The 15,433-nt window shown below is 37.5% G+C and overlaps 1 pseudogene across 1 annotated transcript; it reads left to right on the forward strand.

Moving 5' to 3' along the window:
• The first annotated feature begins 285 nt into the window (after positions 1-285).
• On the forward strand, positions 286-820 carry LOC311614510 (PEST proteolytic signal-containing nuclear protein-like; annotated as a pseudogene). Its single transcript has one exon. The product of its transcript is annotated as a PEST proteolytic signal-containing nuclear protein-like (transcript).
• Positions 821-15,433: the final 14,613 nt, after the last annotated feature.

The raw sequence follows: 15,433 nt of genomic DNA on the forward strand, positions 1-15,433 counted from the left end.
AAAAGAGGTACCATTCGTTCTAATGTTACTACTGGCTTCTGTTACTACCTTGTCCCAGTCATAGAACATTCATATTCTAGGGAGACCTTCCTTCATATAGAGAGCAATATGGCTCAGGTGAAATTAAACTGCTACAAGAAATGGATCACCTTGAGCTGGAGTTATTTTTTAAAATAGAGCACTAGCTAATGAAAGTTGGTTAGTCTGTTATGAGCAAATTATAGTCAGCAGAAAAGAACAAGTTAAGATATATATATATAATGCAGGGAGGTTGCGGTGGGGAAGATGGTGGACAGGAAGGTGGGAGAGGAGAAGCCAGAGAATCCATAGCGAGCTGAAGCAGCCAGAGGACCTGAAGAAGAAGAAGCATAAAAACCTGCGAAAATGAAGACTGTTTCTTCCAGTAATTGAGGGAAAATTCCAGTTGCAGCACTGCAAAACTATTAGCTGAAGAAGCTGCAGAACTGCCAATAAAGCTTACAAATATTTCCACGTTTGGGTTTGCCATAGGTAGTCAGTTGACAAAGAAAGCCTCAGCCATATCCATCAAACATGGATCACTTAAAACTAAAGAAACTCTTCCAACTCTTGCTCCAAAAACCCTTTCAGCAGTAGCAGGTTTTAATGAAGATGAAGATAGTGAACTGGATGAAATGCCTCTAGAATCAAAGATGAGGATGAAGAATATTGGAAGGACTAAACCAACGTCAGCAGGACCAAAATCCTTGAATAAAGGAAAAATGGATTTCTTAATAAGCAGAAGCTATGGGAGCAAAATATAAAGTCTTATCTTGGAAATGTCCATGACCAAAACAATTAAATTATATGTTTTGAAATTGGGGTGTGGGCAGGTGTAAAGTTAAAAGGAACAGTTTCTTATTTAAAGAATGGTATAAGACTATTTTTGGAGCCACACCCCCCCCCCTTTTTAAAGATTGAGTGGTACACTAATAAATGAGAGTTTGAAGTTAGATATAATTTATATTTTATATACAGATTTCAAGATATTTGCTAATTTTGTAGTTTCATGTAGTTATCAGAGATTACATAAATTTAAAAAAATCTGAAATGGTACCTTTCTAAGAACTGAATATTTTTTAAACACAACTATTAGCATATTAAGAGGGAGGCAAAAAGTTATTGTTTAAACTGCAATCAATTACTCTAACTTAACTCTCTTATTAACCTAAACTTTCTGATTCCCAGGAACAGCCTTATAAACAGTGAGTATTTTATTGGGAGGAAAATGTTACTGGAGTATTGACTGAATGTGAATTAGATAAAATTAAAATATTGCTTTTTTTTCTAATGGGCATTTGTTTTGTTTCAAATCAAACTAGGTATTTCATTACTATCAGTGCATACAGTGGCACTTAGCTCTTTAAAAGGAAACTTAAAAATTTTAAATATATATATATATATATATATATATATATATATATATATATATATAATTTATTTTTTAAAGTTTTTCATTGATTAAGGTATTACATATTTGTCCTCATCATCCCATTCCCATCCCAAACCCCTCCCCATGCATGCCCTCATCCCCCTGTTGTCCATAACCACTGGTTAGCCTCATATGCATGCAAACAAATCCTTTGGTTGATCTCTCTCCCTTATCCCCACCCTCCCCTACCTTCCCTCTGAAGTCAGACAGTCTGATTTATGCTTCCTTATCTCCGGGTCTGTTCTTGTTCATCAGTCTATGTTGTTCATTATTTCCCCTAGATGAGTGAGATTATGTGCTATATTTTTATTGATTTCAGAGAAAAAGGCAGAGGAGAGAGAAATAGAAAAATGATTAGAGAGAATCATTAATTGGCTACCTCCCGCATGCTCCCTACTGGGGATCGAACCCACAACCCAGGCATGTGCCCTTCACTGGAATCGAACCTGGGCCTTTCAGTCTACAGGAATTCTTATTTAATACAATAAAATGGTTTATTTGAAGTGTATGCATATTAACTAATGACCTCAAAAGCACATTTTAAATATTAAAAATAGAAGGAAATAAAATGTATCTTTAAACATTTTATGGAATCTTTGACCACATATACCTCATTAGAGTACAGTGGTGCCTCACACAACGAACTTAATTCGTTCCAGGAGCAAGTTTGTTATGCGAAAAGTTCGTTATGTGAAACGCGTTTTCCCATAACAATACACGTTAAAAAAAATAATTCGTTCTGTAGCATAAAATATGCTAAGATGACATAAAAAAAGATAAATTTTTTGTTATTATTTTTATTTAGATACATCTAAAAACATAATTTTTTTTTAAAAAAAAACACACATTTTTTTAATTTTAAGACAGACTAAGTAGAGTCTACCGAATCTTGCACATCTTCATCCATTTTCTGCTTTTTGGCCGATGGTTTCATGAAAAACCTGTCCAAAGTCGTTTGTTTTTCTCTTTTCTCCAACATCTGCCGGAAATAACGGACAAGAGTATTGGAGTAAAGATCGTTGATCCTGTTTGCTTCAGCTGAATCCGGATAGTGGGCATTGGTAAACTCCTGAACTGCTTTCCATTTGACCAGGATGTTCTTGATGTCAGCAGTTGGGATTGGTTGATTGTTTGATTGTTGCTCCTCGTTATCAGATGACGCTTCCCTTTGAGCATTGTCCTGTTGCTGGACCAGAAGTGCTTGGAGCTCTTCAGTTGTCAGCTCTTCTTCGTGTTCCTCAATAAGCTCCTCTACATCCTCTTCCTCTACCTCTAATTTCAACCTTTGGGCCACTGTGATGATGTCCTTCACCACTTCTGTGTCATCAACTACTGCTTCTTCCTGGGTCCACGAAGGCACAAGCATCTTCCAAGCAGAAATGAGGGTCCTTTGTGACACTTCTTCCCAGGCCTTCTGTATAAGTCGTATTGCCATAAGGACATCAAATTTCTCCTTCCAAAACTTTCGGACAGTCATATTGTCTCCACCAAACTCGCATTCTTCAAACACCTTATTAAAGAGGGCTCTAGTGTAGAGTTTTTTAAAGTTCGCAATAACTTGCTGATCCATTGGCTGAAGAATGGATGTGGTGTTTGGTGGCAAATACTGCACCTTGATAAAAGGATAATTTTCCTGCAATATTTCCTCTAGGTCTTTTGGGTGAGAAGGGGCATTGTCAAGTATCAGAAGGGCTTTGAGCGGCAGTTCTTTTTCCAGCAAGAATTTCTTCACGGCAGGAGCAAAGGTTTCCAGAATCCATTCGTTGAAGATAACTTGGGTCACCCAGGCTTTTTGATTGGACTTCCAATGGACGGGCAGTTTGGACTTAATAACGTTATTTTTCTTGAAAATTCTTGGATTTTCAGAGTGATAAACCAATAGAGGTTTGATCTTGAGGTCTCCGTTGGCATTAGACGAAAACATAAGGGTAAGTCTGTCCTTCATGGCTTTGTGTCCTGGCAATTTCTTCTCCTCTTTTGTAATGAAGGTTCTGCTCGGCATTCTTTTCCAGAAAAGACCCGTTTCATCGGCATTGAACACTTGTTGTGGGCAGTATCCTTCATCCTTAATACATTTTTGAAAGTTAATAGAGAACTTTTCTGCTTCTTTCTTGTCAGCACTGCCAGCCTCACCATGCATAGTAACGCTGTGGATTCCACACCTTTTCTTAAATCTAAAAAACCACCCCCTGCTGGCTTTGAATTCTTCTTCATTATCTTGATTGCTGCTACTTCCAGGGACGTTTTTCTTTAGATCGTCATAAATTCTCTTGGCTTTGTGACAGATAATATCTTGGGTTGTTACGTCACCTTTCACCTGCCTGTCCTTAATCCAAATCGCTAATAGCCTCTCCATTTCCTCGTGGATTGAAGACCTATGTTTTTCATGAAATAGTTTTGATACTCCTTTGGCTACTTTGGCTGATTTGATTGCATCCTTATTTGTCAAAATGGTGAAAATGGTGGTCTTGCTGAGGCCAAACTCTTTGACGAGGTCACACTGTTTTAACCCACATTCACTCCTTCTAATTATTTCCTGTTTCATTTCAACAGAAATCACCTTCCTGCTTTTTTTAGAAGCCATGATATAAAAAAAATATTGAGTTTAACTTAAAAGGACGACTGCCGTGATACATGCGTGATTTAATTCGTAATGAAGAACGATTGCCGCGATACGTGCTTAAGTTAAGCGCAGTGACTAACGACTGCCTGCAGTGCCTGCGCGGAAGGATGCAATACATCGGCAGCGATCGTGGAAGCTCGGGGGAAGCAGTTGTGGAAGCTCAGGCAAAGCGGTCGTGGAAGCTCGGGCTACTTCGTTGTGTGAAACGAAGTTCGTTGTATGAATCATGAAATGAAGTTCGTTGTGTGCAGCGTTCGCTGTTCGAGGAGTTCTTTATGCGAGGCACCACTGTATGTGTTGTAGGGTTTTTTTATTTTTTCATTGTATATGAATTATTATTTTTGACATAGTAATATATTTTATTTTTTAAAATTTTTATTGATTATGATATCACATAATTGTCCTCATCCCCCCCCCCATTCCCATCACAAACCCCTCCCCACATATGCCCCCACCCCCTTGTTGTCCATGGCCACTGGCTAGGCCCATATGCATGCACACAAGTCCTTTTCAAGGAAGTATGATTACATAAGGGTCACCACTCAGCTGCCCTTCTGTTTGACACAAAATCAAACCACTGCTCCTTTGTGTGTAAAATTAAACAGAGGTTTATTGCTTATATGAATTTTTTTTAATATATTTTATTGATTTTGTACAGAGAGGAAAGGAGAGAGATAGAGAGTTAGAAACATCGATGAGAGAGAGTCATTGATCAGCTGCCTCTTGCACACTCCCCACTGGGGATATGCCCGCAATCAAGGTACATGCCCTTGACCAGAATCGAACCCGGGACCCTTCGGTCCCCAAGCCGACGCTCTATCCATTGAGCCAAACCGGTCTCGGCATGAATTATTTTTTAATGTGACGATTAAACACATCATTAAAGGCATACCCATAGATAAAGGGAAAATGCAAAATAATTATTTCCTTGAAAACTTCTACAATGTTAAATTTGCAGGCAGGTTCAGACTGTCTTAATGGTGGTAACTAATCACTCAGCTCTGTTAAAAGAAATAAATCAGAGAAGCAGCCTGTATTTATTCTTCACACTTTGTTAACTTCATTTATTAGAGTAAGTCCCAAGTAAAATAATGGAAATGTGTGTAGAACTATTACTTCTTACTTACTTGATTTAATGATATCAAGAAACATGAATTTAACTTGCTTTAATGTAGGTACACTTTTCATTTTTGTCACCTTTACTGTTAAAATAGCATCCTTCTCATGCATATTCTTTTCTTGACTCAAATAAAACATTAGGCTATATTCAAGATGGGAGAGAGAAACAACTGAGTTGAATGTCTTTACTAAAATACCAATAAATTTGTCAAACAAAAAAAATACATATTTTCATTGATTTTAGAGAGTAAGGGAGAGGGAGAGGGAGATAGAAACATCAATGATGAGAGAGAATCATTGGTTGGCTGCCTTCTGCACACACCACATTGAGGACGAGCTCACAACCCAGGCATGTGCCCTGACCAGGAATTGAACTGTGACCTCCTGGTTCATAGGTCAATGTTCAACCACTGAGCCATGTCAACCAGGCAATTGTTTTTTTATAAGAGAGATCATTTACCATAGCAAAGAGAGTTTCCTTATTGGCAGAAGGTTGCACAAAACCTGGACTAGAAATCAGATTTTTGTGGATGACCTGCTGCTCTCCCAAACACTCATATATGATTAAATCCTGTCTCTGCTTACTTGGCTTAAATAGTGACAGGCAGCATGGACCCATTGATTGTCCAGTTACATATAATAGCGACCATGAAGGGGATATAAGTAAGAGATTCCTCTAGGGTGAGTACCAGGGAATCCTGTTTGCTGCCTGGACTGGGGGTTCCTGGGGCTGAGGCCTGGACTTTTATTTGAAGCCAATTTTCCTGTTTTGAGTAACAGCAGCAGCCTCATCAATCCCCGTCATCTTACCTAAGACCTAATTGAATCAAGCAATTTTGTAGGAGGAATCAAGTGTACTTGTATGGCACGAGAAGCACTTGCTACCTTTATCTGGGCTTCCTTGTAAGAAAGCATGTACTGTGTATGGCAGTACTGTGTATAGCATTGGAGGCATTTTACTGCCTCTTATCTGGATGAACCTGATCAGCTCTGGGTGTCAAGGGACTTCCAGTGGTCCTTGCCTGGTCTCTGAGCCCTTAGTCTGATCCACTCTGGGATGAGACACATTGCACTGTTTTGGTCAGTTTTAAATCCCCAGAAGAAAGAAAAGAGGAATCACCAAGAAAGGAAAAAAGTGAAATGGAAGTATGCAACATGACAGAAAAAGAATCCAGCATAATGGTCATTTAGTACATAAACTGGATGAGAAAATAAACAACCTATGCAAAAATCAGGAAGAACTCAAAGTGATAAAGCTACAAAAAAAAAAATGCCATGGAAGGTTTCAACAGTAATTTAGAAGAAGCAGAGGACTTAATTAACGGCTTACAAGATAAAATAGATAAACAAGCCCAATCTGAAAAGCAACTGGAGAAAAACTTAAAAAGCAGGATGAGAGTCTAATGGAGCTTTGGGACAACACAAAACGAAGTATTCTACATGTAATAGGGATGACAGAAGGAAAAGAAGAGCAGCAAGGATTTGAGAATCTATTTGAAGAAATGACAGAAAAATTCCCTATCAAGGGAAAGAAAAAAGTTACTCAAGTAGAGAGAGTCCCAAGCAAGATGAATCCCTAAAGACCCACACCAAGACACGTCCTAATTACAATGGCAAATGTTAATGACAAAGAGAGAATCTTAAAGGCTAAAAGACACAGAGAGTTACCTGCAAAGGATTTCCCCATCAGATTATCAAATGATTTCTCAACAGAAACACATTAAGCTAGAAGGGAATGGAATGAATTATATAAAGTGATGCAAAAACTATCTGAATCCAAGGACACTTTATACAGCAAGACTATCAATCAAAATTAAAGTGGAAATCAGGAGCTTCACCGACAAAAAAAAGGCAAAGGGGTTTTATCACTACCAAGCCAGCAATGTAAGAAATGCTAAAGGGAATGCTGTAAAAAGAAGAAATAAAAAGGGAAGAAGGAACACAGGCATAAAGTACAGAAAATGGCTATAAACAAGTACCTATCAATAATAACATTAAATGTAAATGGATTAAATGTTCCAATCCAAAAGACATCGAGTGACTGAATGGATAAGAAAACATGACCCGTATACAGTATATACAGTATACATTAGACCCACCTCAAAAAAAGGGACTCACACAGACTGAAAGTGAAGGGATGGAATAACATCTATCAGGCAAATGGAGAAAAAAAAAAAAAGCTGGGGTAGAAATGTTTATATCTGATAAAATAGACCTCAAAAAGAAGACCATAACAAGAGACAAGGAAGGCCACTTCATAATTCTAAAGGGATCAATATAAGAGGACATAACTCTGGTAAATAATATGCACCCAATTCAGGAGCACCCAAAAACATAAAAAAAAAACCTTCTGGAAAATATAAGGGGATATATTGACAGCAATACAATCATAGGAGGAGACTTTAATACCCCATTAACATCACTGGATAAATCCTCTAGACAGAAAATGAGCAAAGAAACAGCAATCCTAAATGACTCACTTAATCAAATGGACTAAATTGACATCTTTAGAACATTCCACCCCAAAGCCACAGAATATACATTCTTCTCAAGTGCACATGGGACATTTTCAAAGATAGCGCACATAATGGGACACAGGCAAAGTCTCTCCAAATTCAAGAAGATTGCAATAATATCAAGCATCTTCTCAGGTCACAATGGCATAAAATTAGAAATCAACTACAATAAAAAACAATTACAAAAATTCAAACACTTGGAGGCTGAAAAGCATACTATTATACAATGAGTGGGTTACCAAAAAGATCAAAGAAGAAATAAAACACACCCTGGGGAAAAAAGAAAAAAAAAACAATGAAAACAAAACAATAAAAAATCTTTGGGACACAATGAAAGCAGTACTCAGAGGAAAGTTCATAGCATTACAGGCCTACCTAAGAAAAAAACAACATAAGAAAAACTGGTAATAAACCATATACATCTGCAACTTGAAGAATTAGAAAGAGAACAACAAGAAAAGCCCAGAGTGAGCATAAGGAAGGAAATAATAAAGATCAGAATGGAAATAAATGATATAGAGACCATAAACAGATAAACAAACAATACAAAATATTAATGAAACCAAGAGCTGGATCTTTGAAAGGATAAACAACATTGATGAACATTCAGCCAGGCTCACCAAGAAGCAAAGAGAGAGGACCCAAATAAACAAAATCAGAAACAAAAGAGGCAAAATAACAATGGATCCCACAGAAATTCGAAGAATCATTAAAAAAAAAAATACTGACCAACTCTATTCTAACAAAATGGTCAACCTAGAAGAAATGGACATATTCCTAGAAAAATACAACTTTCCAAAATTCAACCAGGAGGAGTAAAAAAAAAAAAATCTGAATAGGCTGATAACGATGGAGAAAATTAAAGCAGTCATCAAAAAATTCCCAACAAACAAAAGCCCTGGACCAGATGGCTTCAAGGAGTTTTATCAAACATTCAAAAAAGAAATAAAACCTATCTTCCTCAGACTATTCCAAAAAATTCAAGAGGAAGGAACACTTCTGAGCTCATTCAATGAATCCAGCATCACCCTAATACCAAAACCAGATAAAGACAATACAGTGAGAGAGAATTATAGGCCAATATCCCTCATGAATATATACATCAATATTCTCAACAAAATTCTAGTAAATTGAATCCAGCATTACATTAGAAAGATAATATACCATGACCAAGTGGAATTTATTCTGGGGATGCAAAGATGGTACAATATTCAAAATTAGTAAATGTGATACACCACATAAACAGAGATTAAAAAAATCATATAATCATATCCATTGATGCAGACAAAGCATATGACAAAATCCAACACCTTTTCTTGATAAAAACTCTCAGCAAGGTGGGAATAAAAGGACCATACCTCAACATAATAAAAGCCATATATAACAAACCCTCAGCCAACATTATATTCAATGGACAAAAACTAAAATAATTTTCCCTAAAAACAGGAACAAGATGGGGATGCCCACTCTCATCACTCCTGTTCGACATAATACTGGAAGCACTAGCCACTGCAATCAGACAAGAAGAAGAAATAAAATACAAACAAATTGGAAAAGAAGTAAAACTGTCCTTATTCATAAATGACCTGATATAGTACATAGAAAACCCCAAAGTCTCCAGCAAAAAAAATACTAGACTTAATAAATAAATTTGGTAATATAGAAGTATATAAAATTAACACCCAGAAGTCTATGGCTTTTCTATACACCAATAATGAACTCACAGAAAGTTAAATTTAAAAAGCAATCCCATTTACCATTGCAACAAAAAATTTATCTATACATAAACTTAACAAGGAGATAAAGGACCTGTACTCAGAAAATTTCAGAAGGCTGAAAAAGGCACTAGAGGAAGACATGAACAAATGGAAAAATATACCATGCTTATAGATTGCTATATTCAACATCATTAAAATGTCCATACTAACCAAATCAATCTGTAAATTCAATTCAATCCCCATTAAAATCCCAACTGCATACTTCAAATACCTAGAACAAATTCTCCAAAAATTCATCTGGAATAAAATAGATCCCAAATAGCTGCAGTAATCATGAGAAAGAGAACAATATTGGAGGGATCACAATACCAGATATAAAGCTATCCTACATAGCCATTTTTCTCAAAACTGCCTGGTATTGGCACAAGAACAGACATATACACCAGTGGAACAGAACAGGGGACCCAGAAATCAACACAAGCCATTATGCTCAATTAATATTTGACAAAGGAGGCAAGACCACACAATGGAGTCAAGACAGTCTCTTCAATAAATGGTGTTGGGAAAACTGGACAGATACTTGCAAAAAAATGAAGCTAGACCACCAACTTACACCATATACAAAAGTAAATTCAAAATGAATAAAAGACTTAAACGTAAGATGGGAAACCTTAAAAATCTTAGAAGAAGCTATAGGCACCAAAATAGCAGATGTTTGTTGAAACAATAACTTTACTGATTCAGTTCATCGGGCAATAGAAACTAAGGAGAAAATAAAGAAATGGGACTACACCAAATAAAAAGGTTCTACACAGCAAAGGAAGTAATCAACAAAACAATAAGAAAACCCACTGCATGGGAGAACATATTTGCCAAAGTTATCTCCGATAAGCATTTAATATCCAACATTTACAGGGAACTCATACAACTTAACAAAAGGAAGATAAATAATCCAATAAAAAAAATAGGCAAAAGACCTAAATCAACACTTGAAAGAGGGCATACAGAACCCCAAGAGACAAAACATTCTCAAAGTCACTAATCATTTGAAAGATGCAAATCAAAACAACAATGTGGTTCCATCTCACACCTGTCAGAATGGCTAGCATCAACAAATGGCAAGTGCTGGTGAGGATGTGGAGCAAGGAATCCTCTTGCACTACTGGTGAGAATGAAGACTGGTGCACCTACTGTGGAAAGCAGTATGGCGTTTCCTCAAAAATTTAAAAATGGAACTGCCATTTGAACTAGTAACCCCTAGGAATCTATCACAAAAAAACAGAAACATTAATCAAAAAGGATATATGCATCCCTATGTTCACAGCAGCACAATTTACAATAGTTAAGATTTGGAAATATCCTAAAAGGCCATAAGCAGATAAGTGGATTAGAAAACTGTGGGACATCTACACAATGGAATACTATGCTGTTATAAAAAAGAAGGAATTCTTACCATTTGCAACAGCATGGATGAAACTGGAGAGCATTATGCTAAGTGAAATAATTCAGTCAGTGAAAGAAAAATACCACATGATCTCACTCATTTATGTAAAATAAATAACATTATAAACTGATGAACAAATATAGATACTGAGGCAAAGAAGCATAGAACAGACTGTCAATCTACAGTGGAAAGGCTGAGGAGGTTTGGGGGAATGTAAGAGATCAACAGAAGGACTTGTATACATGCATGTGAACATAACCAATGGACGCAAGAGATTTGGGGAGTTGAGGGCATGTGTTGGGGAGGGGAGAGGGGAAGTTGGGGGAAAGTCAATGGGGACAAAGAGGGAACATTTGTGCTACTATTTGTAATACTTTAAACAATAAAATAAAATTAAAAAAAGAGCCAAGATCCTTGAGGGAGGATGTGATAGGCAGTTAGATAGACATGAACAGAGCAAGGATAATGGGCCAACTGGAAAAGAAATGAATAGGACCCTGAGACATGCTTCTCACCACTCCAATTGCTCTGAAGCTGGCAATGGAGGAACTTATGTAGAACTGACCTTTACATTTTGCTGAGTAGGAGTTAGGACACCTATTGCTAGTATATAGAATTATTCCATTCATTTTGGGAAGTCAGATAAAGGGACCTTTATATGTTGGGACCCACTGTTTGGGAAAAAGATGCAGGGATGTTTTCCCTAAAGTTTATTGCAGCCCTGTGGCAAATTTCTGACTTTTATGGGGTGTGCTATTGTCTTTCAGTATCTAATAACTACAATATGAATTGCTCTGATAATTTCACCTTCCCTTATAATAATGAACATACAGTACTCAGTTGCTGGCCCGTTGCTTTATGATAATGTGGGGTAGCTATTTATTACTCCTAACAGCACTGGGGGGCCCTGCTCCTTAGGGTGACTGACTGTATTATGACTCAGAAATATCAGATTCTGAACCAAAAGAGACCTTCTCAAGGCTGTGGCACTCGACTTCAATGAGGATCTCCACCTGTGGAGCCCTGCTGCATATATTCTTTTGACCATTTTTGTTATGCTGATAATGGTAGAATCCCTTAATGTAGGAGTGAAATAGATGGCTTGTAGCATAGTAGAAGCCCAGAATGCCACATCCAGGGCTATACATAGGATAAATCAAGAGCTGAGCGAAGTCAGGGAGGCAGTTCTAGAAAATTGGACAGCAATAGATTATTTGCTGTTGCAACATAAACATGGTTGTGAGTAGTTTAAAGGAATGTGCTGTTTTAATCTTTCTGTCAATTCTCAGTTGATAGAAAACATATCTAAAATCCTACATTTGGTGTATTCCATCCCTGATAACTGCTTTCAAGGTAGAAGCAGATGCGGTCCAGCAGGATGAGACTTTTCATCTAAAACTAACCTCATAGATATGAGTTGATAGAAATAGCAGTGGGGAAATGTTAGGGGCAAGAATAGAATATTGGGGACTAGTTATGATTATGAGAAACATTAATCATGCTCTGTTAACCATGATTGCCTTGTGTTGGTTAAAGAAAGGACATTCTGACCTGGCTGGAAGTTGTAAGCCCCCAAGGCCTGGAGTCAACCTTGGAATGCGGTTCATTCTCATGGAAAGATTAACAACCTTGTTGCCCAAACAATGGAGTCCCACCCCAGCCTTCTACTTCCCGAAGCCTGTAAGCCATACTTCCCCATACCTATAACCCATATTTCTCTGTGTAATCTTTGTCTTACCCTATATAAGCAGCTGGTTTATGGGGGGTTTGGTCTGGTATTCAAAAGTGTTTGTGATTACACTCTTACCAAGATTTCCATGCTCATCCTCCACTCCTCCCCTGTGTTCCTTACCACTCCATCCAACCTGTAACATTTATCCTCTTCTAGTGCCCTATAGTTTCTTGCAGCCTTTAGGATTTTTTTCATTTCCTTATACTTACTATTTGTTTTCAAGCATTAAAATTCAGTATTCTGAGGACCAAATTTAAATACCATTTTCTCTCACAAAACTTTTTTTTTTAATCTCTCTTGGGGGCATTTTTTGGCAAGGATAGTTTGAAGGGAACTCAAGCATTACATGGTGATTGAGATTTCTCAGCTCCCTTCCAATTCTATTCATTTTTCTCAGCCGTGCTTCTTGGATAAAATGTGAGGCATGAATACTCTTATTTTTATGAATCAAATAATGTTTTCCACCTCCCGTTCTTCCTACCATCTCCTCCCTCCTCCCACCTTGAGTTCTTGCTCTCTGGGTTCATACTGGCAAAGTAGCTTTTTGTTTCCACCAAAGAGACAGTCAAGCTGGGGATTTTTATTGAAACAGACATGATGTGTTTCAACATTGCTCTAAAAAAAATGGTGCCAGTCTGTTGGCCTGGCACAATATCAGAAGAAAAGTTTAATCACTATAATTTCTCTCTCCTCTCATTCTTCCAGTATTATGTGCCACTCTTCAACCACTGTCTTGCCTTCCTGACTTCTTCATGTACATATCTTCCTCTCTAGACTTTAAGTTTGTTGAGGGCAGTTGCTTTTTCTTGTTAATCATTATGTCTCCCAGTACGTATGGGTGTTCAGTCAATGTCTGGTGATTTGAGTTGATAGTGAATGAAGAAGGAGATTTTGAGTGTTTTTATTTTTCCTATTATAGGGCAGAAGTTATAAAATAAAGGATTCCCTGACCCTTATCTATCCTCTGTGATATCAGCCTTTGTGAAGCCTCCCTTTGAGATTGGGCAATAACCAGTTTCCCACCGTGAGAGAAGGACTTTGATTTCTAGCAGAGCAGCTCTTGGCTTTGTGCAGCAATTCCACTGAGTTCCAAGGAAAGAGCAGTTTTAGAAATAATATTCATTTATTTGCTTTCTATTCCAATCAGGGAAAACAATTAGTAATAAAGCATAGCCAAGCAATGGCCATTTCATTCAGAATTATATTGCCATATGAAACACAACTTCAACAAAATCCAATGAACATGGATGGGGTGTGACCAGCCACCACAGAGATCTGAGAGAACAGTTAACCTGGAAGTCTGGATAAAGAGAGCATCACAATCAGCAAAGAGGATCTAATGCAGTGGTTCTCAACCTTTTTAATGCTGAGACCCTGTAATACAGTTCCTCATGTTGTGGTGACTCCCAACCATAAAATTATTTTTGTTGCTACTTCATAACTATAATTTTGCTACTGTTAATTAATCGTAATGTAAATATCTGTGTTTTCCGATGGTCTTAGGCTCTACAGTAGCCTAAGGTTGAGAACTGCTAGGAGGGTTGCTTAAGACCATCGGAAAACACAGATATTTACATTACAATTCAATATGGTAGCAAAATTATAGTTATGAAGTAGCAACAAAAATAATTTTAAGGTTGGGGGTCACCACAACATGAGGAGCTTTATTAAAGGGCCTCAGCATTAAAAAGGTTGAGAACCATTGATCTAATGGAACCTGCTTCAGAAATTCTGCAGGATCATCTGGGAAGGAGTATCTGGAAGAGTAGCTATACCAAGTATGGAAACCAAGAACAGTCTCTATGAATAAATCTAGAATCCAAGTTCACTGGGTAACCTAGGTGTTTTTATTTCTGTAGCTCTAATCATAGGTGCCAGATCTCTCCCCTCTCCCTCTTAAACCCCCCCCCCCCCTTTAAATACCTCTTTCTTTCTTTGGATTCTGGAGTTGTAAAGGATGTGCCAACAAAAGCAATTACTAAGATCTAAGTACTTCAGAGCTAATTGCTCTTTCTCAATGTGTGTGTGTGTGTGTGTGTGTGTGTGCACAGAGGCATAGCTCATTTTATTGCACTTTGCTGTATTGTACTTCTCTGATGTTGCATTTTTTAAAAGATTAAAGGAAAGATCCACTACCAGCAAAATGATTGACTTACTATATTGTGGTTGTCTGAAATTAAACCCACAATGTCTCAGAGGGGTGTGGTGTGTGTGTGTCTCAACACAAACCATTTTGAAATGTTGAATTTTTAAATTGGGTTGAAGCACACACATGGAGGTGATAGAAAAGCAACATCAGATTGTTAAGATATTGACCCATATAGTCAGCACATATAAAGACAGAATATCCAGGGGTCAGACTAGAAGTAGAGAGAAAAGACTTGGCTCTCATATAACCAGTGGTATTAATGAAAGAAAAGAATAGGTCAAAAGAAAAGGATAGTCAGAATGGAAGCTTAGAATGGTCAAGGACTGAAGAACTCAGACAGATTCTGGGGATCATATATATTCCAGACATTCAGGAGGCCTTTTTTCTTAGATAAGGGGTTGGCCTTACTATGATTTGTCTCAAATATGCTTGATGAATAGCATCTTCTCCTCTGAGGTTTGAGTTCATGCACATTCTGCAGTCTTCTAATGATAAATTTGAGTCTGTGGTACCTTAATATCAGGAAAATTTTAGACAGAATCTCTCTCTCTCTCTCTCTCTCTCTCTCTCTCTCTCTCTCTCTCTCTCTCTCTCTCTCTCCCCCCACACTTTGTTCTCTGTAAAGGCATGCCCCCTAAATGAATACACAGGTATCCTGGTTTGCACAGCAGTCTCTTGTGAA

This window comes from Pipistrellus hanaki, assembly GCF_964339955.1.
Source record: "Pipistrellus hanaki genome assembly, chromosome: X".
Classification (NCBI taxonomy): Eukaryota; Metazoa; Chordata; class Mammalia; order Chiroptera; family Vespertilionidae; genus Pipistrellus; species Pipistrellus hanaki.